Below are 10370 nucleotides of genomic sequence, written 5' to 3' on the forward strand. Positions count from 1 at the left end.
CCTCCTGGGCGTCCTCCTCCGCTCTTACCACCTCTTCTGCCTGCCGCGACTCGGTCCCGTCCTTCTCCATGGGCAGTTCCATGGGATGCATTTTTATTGCACCGACACCGCGGCGCTCCGGTGCCAGCCCTCCTCCCCCTGCACCTCCACCCCTTCCTCCCGCCCGCCCCCCGCGCTTGACAGCCCGAGCCGCGCAGCCCGCGCGGCCGGGTCTCTGCAGCCGCCGCCCAGAGAGGGGGGTCCTCTGTACCCCGACTCGTCACCCCGGCGGCCTCGTCCAGCCCGCCTCGGCCCGCGCGCGCAGTCACCTGGGCCCCCAGCCGCCCTCGCGCCCCTCCCGGCGTGCGCCCTGCACTTCCCTGCCTGACCCCCCTGGTACTTTCGGCACCCACAGGCCTCCTGCGGGAAGCAATCTCCCACCTTCTCCCGGAACATTCCTGAGAGCGGTTGACTCCCTCTTGATCAGGTCAGGGCATGCCAAGGGGCTTAAAAAACCGCGAAACAGGTTAGCGCCTACTTCCCACATCCCCCAGCAAAACAAGCCCCCCTCTTGCTCCCTCCACCCCTTCTCCCGGAGTCCCAGGACCTGGGGACAGAATGCCTCAACTCAGCCAGGGATCGCGGGCACCGAGGGCGCGCTGCCAGGTGGCATTCGCTGCCTTTCTGGCGCCTTTGGCGGTGGGTGGGGGGAACAGGCATCTCGGCTGAACGAACTGCTTACACGGTCCAAGGAATACCTGTTTTGGTCTAAAAAGGTGTTCCCTAATCAGACTCAAAGTGCTGAAAGACAAGGGTTTCGACATTGGCTAGTGGCCGTTTGAGAACATCCTCAGAGTCGGGTCCTTCCAAGCTCTTTTCTCTCCAGGACGTTGTGGTGCAGAGCACTATGGCTAGGAAGTAATTTAGGGACAATTCAGGGGCAACCACAGCAGCAGACTGGAGAAGACTGGCTCAGCACTTGTGCTTATGGGAGCGGAGTAAATGGCAATTCAATCTAGAACTTCGGCATCTTTGAAAATGCAATTCTATGTACACATCCTGGTAAATGGGTAAAAGTCAAGTCAAAAGCAGTTTTGTGTCACAGTGTTCATTTTGTGCCTTCAATATTTTCCAGAAAAATCAACTGTTTTACAGATACCTTTCGATTGGTGTGTGTGCATGTGTACATTAGAAATGAGAGCAATCGGAACTTTGAGGGGGTACATGGAGATATTACATATGGTGACCCAGCTGGGAACATATAAGAAGTATATCTATCCCAGAAAGAACTGGGATAAGGCCAGGATCATCCATTTGGGAGACATTAAAATGATTCTCTGGCCAGCACTAGAAAGACGCAAAAGGCATGGGACAGCCATTAGTATAACATCATCCACTTTTCAAATACTGGCAATGTTGGGGCTTTCTTTATATCTTAGAGATATGATCCTAATGGAGTCACTGAAATCTCTCTCCAATTATTATTTTTGCCAAAAAGATACTAGGAAATTATAATAGCTAAAGGCCCTTATCACAAATGTCCTTGGTGGTTAAGTAAGAAAAAGAAAAAGCAAGGGAGGAAGGAAGTTTATTATTTATCTCTGAGTCTATGGTGTGTAAACAGTACTACTCCATTCTTTTAAAATTGACAGAGATAATCCTACGTACTTATCACATACAACATGGTGTTTTGAAGTGTGCACAGACTGTGGAATGACTAACTCTAGCCAACTGACATGTGCATTACTTCACATAGTTATTACTTTGGGGGTCGAGACCGCTTCACACCCGCTCTCTTAGCTTTTTTCAAGAATACGATTTTGTTAACCATCTGGAATGTGTTGTGAATTTGTGTGTCATCCTTGTGCAGAGGCCAGGCTAATCTCTGTCTCGTGGCCATTTCATATGTGCTGCTGAAGTGAGCACAGAACGACTTATTTTTCATTACAAATTTCAAAAGCATTGACTGTATCAATCTTTTTTTTTTGTATCAATCTTGCATTGATAATATACTTACCTGATTGCACTACAATTGTTTGTTTTTTCCTTCAACAAGACAGTCCACTCCTTCCTGGTAACGCAGTTTCTTATGCTTCGTTTATACAAAACATTATTATGTGTTTCTTATATTCTTCATTATTCATAACTAGAAATACTGGCTAGACATACAGTAAATCTTCACCCAATGCTTTTGATGGAGTTATCACTATTGTTATATACTGAGATCAGGGACTAAGAGGAAAACCAGTGAAATCGGAATGATTTTTCATATTCTAAAGGAATATGTACATTTTCCACCAATGCTTTATATATAAAATGGCGTAAGAGACAAAAGTAATCACTGTTCTCATTGATTTCATTTGCTTATATAGCCTAATTTATTTACAAATTACATTTTCATTTTCAAGATGTTACCCAGGAACAGTTAATCTACAATATGTAAGGGAAATCTTATGTAAGTATAATCATTGACAGGCCGGCAGGTGGTGTGGTAGTTAAGGTAGTGAAGACTCCCACATGGCTGACTGTGGTTTGAGTCCTGGACCTGGTAGCTTGCTTTCTCATTTTCCCTCTCTTTCTCTCTCTGGTCAAATTTAAAAAATGGGGCTGGCAGGTGGCATGGTGATTAAAGGTGCTGGATTCCCATGTAGTTGCCCTCAGTTCGAGTCCCAGACCTAGCAGCTTGCTTTCTTGCTTTCCCTTTCTCTCTTTCTGTCTCTTTCTGGTCACATTAAAATAATAATAATAATAACAAATGGAATTACATGAATAAATAATTCTTTAAAAAAACAACAATAAATAAATAAATTAAATAAATATTTTAAAAATAAATATAATCGTTGTGTATACTTCCATGTTTTTGAAAAATTCAGTAATGGATTAAAATTTTTAAAAATGTTTAGGAATTAGTAAACTTACAGAATGTCAATAACAAGTTTCCAGAAGCCTCTGACAAATTAAATTTGGAGTATTCCTAAGAGCTTAGAAGAAACCTCAAAGGGATTTAAATAACTAGAAGAGAAGACAAGAAGCCTATGCAGTTCCTTATTTAAATTATTCAGAGGCCAGCAGGTAGCATGGTGGTTGAGGTGCTGAACTTTTCACATGACCAACTGCAGTTTGAGTTCCAGACCTGGCAGCTTGCTTTCTCACTTTCCCTCTTTCTCTGTCTCTCTCCAGTGAACATATGTGGAAAAATCATGATAATAATAAATAAAAATAATTCTTTAAAAAATAAGATTTTCAGATAACATTAGTACATTTGCTTATATTTTTCTAAACCATGGCATGTTTGAAGTAACAAAGTAGAATGGCGTAGGACACTGTGAAAGACAAGAAATAAGTTGAGACAACCTGGTAATAAGTAGGATAGAGAAACTATAAAAAAGTAGCATAAGGACAAAACCAAATGGGAGCAGCAGTTGGCATAATGGCTATGTTGCTGGACTTCCATGTAGTCAACCACAGTTCCAGTCCCAGACCCGGTGGCTTAAACTCACGCCGGGTGCATGTGCGTGTGTGCCCAAGATCCTGAGAGGAGAATGGAGGAGAAGGGATTGTGGCGTGGTCATCCCCCCTGGAGGGTGACATCTCGCATTCTGTATGTCTCTTTCTGTCTTTCTGGCGAGCACAGGGCCCTATAGCTAAAACCTCTCCAAAACAAAACAAAAAAGAAAGAAAGAAAGAAAGAAAGAAAATCCACAGCTGGTCTGAGGGCTTTTAGTACAGACTGAAAGCGTTAAAAGGCTACAGAGGTGTCACCCTATTATGTTAGTACAATCAGTGAGATTCCTAAAGGATCATAGTGTATTCAGAATCAGAAAGGATCCTTGAGCCCAACTTCTCCCTCCTTTAGAAACACTTTCTAGAAAATCTCTGTCCAGTGGGATTACCCAGTTTCTGTTCTAAAAATCACAGTAAACAGAAGCAGAGCTTTCCCTTTGGGGCACTGTTTTACTTGATGATGACATCTCTCTTCTTAAAAGTCCATGTTTAGAATTAGTCATCTGCAAATATACAGAATAAGTCTACTTTCTGTTCTACTAGATATTTGATGAGTTGAAGTCAGGTTTTATTCCTTCTAACTATCATCTTTCCTGTTTAAGCTTCCAAGTGACATGATTTTCAAAGCTTTCCTCGTCATCACCTCTTCTTAGATATACTACAGTTTGTCTTATAAGGCACAACCAGAACTCGGGTTTGCCAGATCCATGTGGAATAAAATGGAACTACTACTTCCCTTCACTTAGGTCTAGGGCTTATACTTTTGGACCTTAAAAATGCATTAGCAGGCTTCGAGATGCTGGCTGTTATTATGCCCAAATGCAACTATTGGGTGGTTGGAAAAGTCATGTCACATTTTTGCCTAGAAAAACAGAAAAATATGTCATGACTTTTCCAACGACCTAATAAAATACCTTTTTCATATATCTCTTACAGAGTCATTAGTAAAAGATAAAATGTATTTTAACAGAAGGAAATATTTCCATTAAAATACATAGCATGCGGTAAGATCCAATATATGGTAAGTTAGAGAATAAATCAACAAACTCAAATGCTAAATGTGAGGAATGGTTAGAAATTTTAAAAGAAATGTTTAGTCCTTAATGTAATAAGTATCTATTGTCTGAAAAAAAATCAATGATATGAACAACGTGCCTCTTCAACAGCACTGTATAAATGTGGCAGTACTATACATTTCCAAGGCGAGGAAAGACTCTGAAAATAGTGTTATTTTTAGTAGTCCTAGTAAGTACTCTTCTTTCATGGAACTGTAAACATTATCTCATTTATCCTGCCAGCACCAATGTGTGGGAGGGAACGGGAATAGTTGGGCCCATTTTCACAGAGAAAGTGACATGAATGATGTAAGTGCCAGACTTAGATCACACAGTAAAAATACAGTAAAGATACAACTTGGGTTTCCAGATCAGAAAAAAGTCAATCCTTGTCCTTCAATTTTCCATGAACATTTTCAATCTTATTTCTCTTTTGAACTGGATGACTAATGGAAGACGATAAAATGGAGAATTGTTTCCATTGAAATAATCTTATATTTTGTTTTCTACCTGGCCTATGACCTTTGAATGCCCTTGAAAAAAAGGAGCATCTTGGGAATTTCCTTAAGCTTTCATCTAAGCCTCCTGCCACTGGCAATTTTTCTTATTTCATGTGCCTCTTTGGCTACAGCTGTTCATTCGTAGAAAGGGAGTGAGAGAGAGCCTTTGAAAACACATGTGTTCTTCCAGGAAGGTAACCAGTGCTTTTCTTTAAAATAAATAAATAAATGAAAGTGTGTACATGCTCTCTCATGTTTAAATTAATTATATGGGCCCTACAAGACTTAAACAAGTCCCGTAGAAGTGTTCTGCTTTTACCACAGAGATAGTTACTATTAATAGTACTGTATTGACATGGATCTTAAACATTTTTCTTTCTCTAAATTAATCTTCACTAAAACTTTCTATGCATAATGCTATTCCTGCCATTGACCAAAAGATGCTCTGAGACAAATGATTACTTTTTTTTTTTAATGTAGGAAATATATATAAGAAACAATCACCAAAAACCTAATGAGGATGAAAAAACAGTGAATAGTATGGGCTGATTCCTCTGATTTATATTTTTTATAATAGTAGTGTAGTCACAAAGACATGAACAATGGAGTCCGACTTCCTAGATTTGAATCCTGGTTCTGCTGTTAACCATCTGGTGACTGTGGACAAATATTTAACCTGTCTGTGTGGTTTCCATATTGACCATAGCGGAATAATAATACTGCCTAATTCATATGGTTATTTAAGATTATTAAACGAGTTAATATTTATGAAGTACTTAAAATAGTGCCAGACACACAGCTAGCATTTTATTTTGTTAAATACATAAAATAGTAAAATATGAATCCACCACGTACATGCAATCTCTTGACCTGCTCTGGAATTCCATCTTCAAGTTATATATAGCAATTCGGTAAGCAGAGGCTAAGTGGTTGCCCTGGCTTAATTGTAAGTGCCGCTTTACATCCACAGGAGGGGATAGCCATGCCACAATCCCTTCTCTTCCACTCTCCTCTCAGGATCCTGGGCATGCACACACATGTGCTCAGCATGAGTTTTAAGCCACCAAATCCAGGGCTCAAAATGCAGTTGACTATATGGGAGTCCAGTGACATAACAATTAATGCCATCTGCTGGTCCCAAGAGGAAGGATTCTAAACCATTGACGCACTGGCCTATGGCCTAATAGTTCATTTGAATCTGTGGTCCAGTAGACTGAAAACAGCACCGAGTACCTGTGTGTATGTTGACAGGATGGAGAAGGGGTTGTGGCATAATCACACCCCATTGGGGATGCTTTTTCCATCTCCCTCTTTGTCTCTTTCTAGGGAGTGCAAGTACCCTCTGACAAACGAAAGTAAATAAATAAAATCAGATGGCCAGTTTCCTCTGTGGCAAAAACACCCACAGACTATTTTCTACCTAAACAATCACAGTCTAACTCATCAAGTCTATGGGTCCATCTTGCTCACGCCCAAATCTCACACATAAGTTTAAGTATTGTATAGTCAGCTGTCTATGGACAGCTCTACTTAGACACCTTAAATGCAACACTGAATTAAATCAAATTCAAAACTAAACTCAAAATCTTTGTCTCCTTGTATGTCACCCCTCTAGTATTCTCTATCTTGGTAGGACGTCATAACCAACCATCCACTGGGTCAACATGGAGTATTGTTTTCCAAACTTCTATAGGATACCCATATTTGGAGAGAGAAGTATTCTGGAAAAAGAAAGTAATCAAATCATTCTAATATTAGATTCAAGAAAGTAAAATAGAACTTCTTAGAATCTTTACTGTGCTATATTCATGGCAAATCTCCAAGAAATTGATTTAATAGTGTATTAGCTAATATTGCATAGATCGCATTCAGTTGCATGCATAGGACCCAACCCAGTTGCTTAACCAAATGGAAATGGTTTTCCTTAAAGACAAAGAAGCCAGGGGGTAGACAGTCCAGTGCAAGTGCAGCTGCTCAGAGAAGTTACCAGGATTTGTGTGATTTTCTCTCTTATCGTCACAAGACAGTTATTCCACCACCAGAACTTCTGTTTCTATTCTAGGCAAGAGAAACAGAAAAAGAAAAAGATATATTCCTGCCTTAAAAAGCTTTCCCTGAAGTCCAACATATCTGTTTATATCTAGTTGTCCAGAACTGGGTTTCATCACCTCTTCTAAAACCACAAGAAGATCTGGGAAGCTACAGTGTATTAACTGAGTAGCTTGCCACCCTTGATGAAATCAGGATTCTATTAGAAAGAGGGGCAATCGAATACTGAGTAGACAGCTAGCTGTATATGTCACCAATGTATTGGGCCAAGCACCTTTTAACATATTCAGTGGCTCTCTATCATTGGCAGATGGATTTCGTGCTGCTTGGTTTGGGCCCCCAAACCATCTGTGAGGTGCCAGCTCCTTGCCACAGGCTCCTTGCCACTCCCAGTGCAGTCTCTGATATGGACAACACTACCTTATGCCTCTTGCTTCCACACATCCCCTCCCTCTGCTTCCTCCTCTTTCCTTCTTGAGGACTCTGGAAGGTCCTTGGGGATTCAGTTCCAGCAAGAATTGCTATAACACCTTTTTTTTTTCCCTTAGCTTCTCTTCTTCCAACAGGGTCAGGTGCCTTCTATCCTCTCTTGACACCTTCTGCATTACTTTATTATCCTCGGTTACATACCTTTCCTTATGTTGAATAAAAATCAAACAGGAAGCAAAATTGTACGCATGTTTTAATGATAACTATGGGAAACGTACAAAGGAAAAAAGGTATGGAAAGAAATACTTTTAAATAGTAGAGGTAGCGTGTTCCTCGGCTTCTAAATATTCAGCCATACTATACAAGCATTCTAATTACATTTTTTATTTTATAAACTGTAATGACTTAAGGCAGGATTTGATAAAATGGTGTCTAAAGAGTGGCCACTGACAGCAGGCGAAACATTTGGGCAAAGGAGACTAGATGAACCACTGGAGGATGTGGACTTAAGCTGGGCCCCAACAAGCGGGTAGGTTTGGATGAGTTGCATGGTGGGCATAGGCCAGCTGACGGTAAGATCACTCGCTGCTGATGGTAACATAAGTGCTCAGGTGTCAGTATACGAGGTGTCTCTCAGAGAGTGAATAGTCTATTAGGAGAGAAGGATTCATGAGGATCCAGTGAGAATGGGGAAGAAAAGGTAGACTAGAGCCAAACAGTTCAAACCTTTGGGAAGCCCTCTGTTTCATGTTGGGAAGTTACACAATTACAGCTGTGATGATCTAGAAAGGGTATATAATAGATCAAGAAAGAGAGCACTTAGAAGGAGGATTAAGAACTACTTTAGGAGGACACTTGAGTCTAAATCAAGATATGATAGGGAGAATGGAAAGGGAGAGGGAGATTGAAGGAAAACAAACAAAAAAAACAAGAATAAAGAAAGAATCAATAGGACTTTGTAACCATTCGTTCATGTGATTGGGAGAAGACTGGGAAGGAATTAAGAATGACTTGGTGTATCTGAAGCTGGTAAAATGAAAAAGCAATTATCTGGGGCCAGCAGGTGGCATAGTGGTTAAGATGCTGGACTCCCACGTGGTTGAGTGGGCTTTAAATCCTGGACCTGGCAACTTAAAAATCATGTCAGGTGCATGTGTATGCATGCTCAACATCCCAACAGGAGAATAAAGGAAAAAAGATTGTGGTATGGCCATCCCCACTGGGGAATAATTTCTCACTATCTCTCTCTCTCTGTCTCTCTTTGATGAGTGTACATGCCCTATGACAAAAACCTTAAAAAAAATGATGATCTCTTTCCAGGAATAGGGAAATCAGAAAATGTAATTGATGTGGGAGGTGGGATGATAGGAAATGGCTGATTCCATTATGAACAGATTGACTTAGAGAAAATGATAGGACTGTCATGTCCAGCAGACAGTTAACCTGGCTTCAGAGCTGAGCAGAGTAGTCAAGTCTTCAAACACATCGGGGGTCTCCAACTCTTGGGCCACGGACTATACAGGGCCACAACATAGGAGGTGAGTGGCAGGCAAGTGAGCAAAGCTTCATCTGTATTTACGGCCACTCCCCATTGCTTGCATTACTGCCTGAGCTCCACCTCCAGTGAGATCAGCAGTGACATTATGTTCTCACAGGAGCTTCAGGTGAGACTGTCTAGTTGCAGGAAAACAGGGTTAGGGCTCTCACTGATTCTGCATTATGATGAGTTGCATAATTATTTCATTATATATTATAATATAATAATAATAAAAATAAAAAGCACAATAAATGTAGTGCATTTGAATCATCCTGAAATTATCCAGCCACCCCCTCATGCACTCCTACCCTGGTCTAGAGAATAATTGTCTTCCATGAAACTGATTCCTGGTATCAAAATGCTTGGGGAATGTCAAGATACAGGGTAGGAATAATTTATATAAAGATACTGTTTTAGGCCAGCCTGAAGCCTGGTGTTTGAGGCAGCTGGATCCCACATGACCAAATGCAAGGTTCAAATCCCAGACCATGCAGCTTGTGTGCATGCATGCCTAAAATTCTGAAAGGAAGGAGAGACAGAGGAGAAGGGATTGTATCATGCCCTTTCCCTTTAAAGGGTACTTTCTTGCTGTCCCACTCTCTCTGTCTTTCTTTGGCCAGCACATGTACCCTCTGACAAATAAAGAAAACAATCTAGTTAAAACAATAAGCAGAAATGAAATCTTCAAGAGAAGCTGACTATTCTATAAATATTTATCCCCGATATTATAATTTTGTCTAATTCATGATTATTACAGTAAAGTTAACAGCATAGAAAAGGATCTTAAAAGTTATTTAGCTACTTCTCTTTTTTGGACATGAGAAAACTGAGGTCCATTGAGATTATTCATTATCATTTATTATTCCATAGGCACCAAACTAGTCATTAATACAGCTGTCTTGGATTAGTGACTAAACGGAAACTCTGTGAATGTAGTCTTCTCTGTGCCTAGTACACTTATAAAAGTGATCAAGAGCACAAAGTTCTACTAAATTTTTCTAGTTGTTTAACTAAAACTCAAAGAATGTACTATTAGAACACCAAGTTTTCACAATCTCTTAAAAAACAGCAATTTGAGAAAAATCTTTGTCTGTAGGTGAGATTTCAAGACATGTGATATGGTCCAGGGTATTCAAACTGCAAACGAAGCTAGCTATGTTTCCAATCGGGTTTTGCTGGTAGATCTTAATTACTCTGCATATTTTCTCATCCTAAATTTGCACTGCAATTTCAAACACAAGCACCATTTGAAAAAATTTATTTCAGAGCTCACAAAATTACAATGAAGCCTGGAGGGTAAATCTGTGACAGTTCACT

The 10370-nt window shown here is 40.4% G+C and overlaps 1 pseudogene; it reads right to left on the bottom strand.

Moving 5' to 3' along the window:
- Window positions 1-1804: 1804 nt before the first annotated feature.
- LOC114008973 (uncharacterized) lies at window positions 1805-1905 on the bottom strand (annotated as a pseudogene).
- Between the last annotated feature and the right edge of the window lie 8465 nt (window positions 1906-10370).

The sequence above is a fragment of the Tupaia chinensis genome, unplaced genomic scaffold (genome assembly GCF_000334495.1).
Source record: "Tupaia chinensis unplaced genomic scaffold, TupChi_1.0 Scaffold000423_1, whole genome shotgun sequence".
NCBI lineage: Eukaryota > Metazoa > Chordata > Mammalia > Scandentia > Tupaiidae > Tupaia > Tupaia belangeri.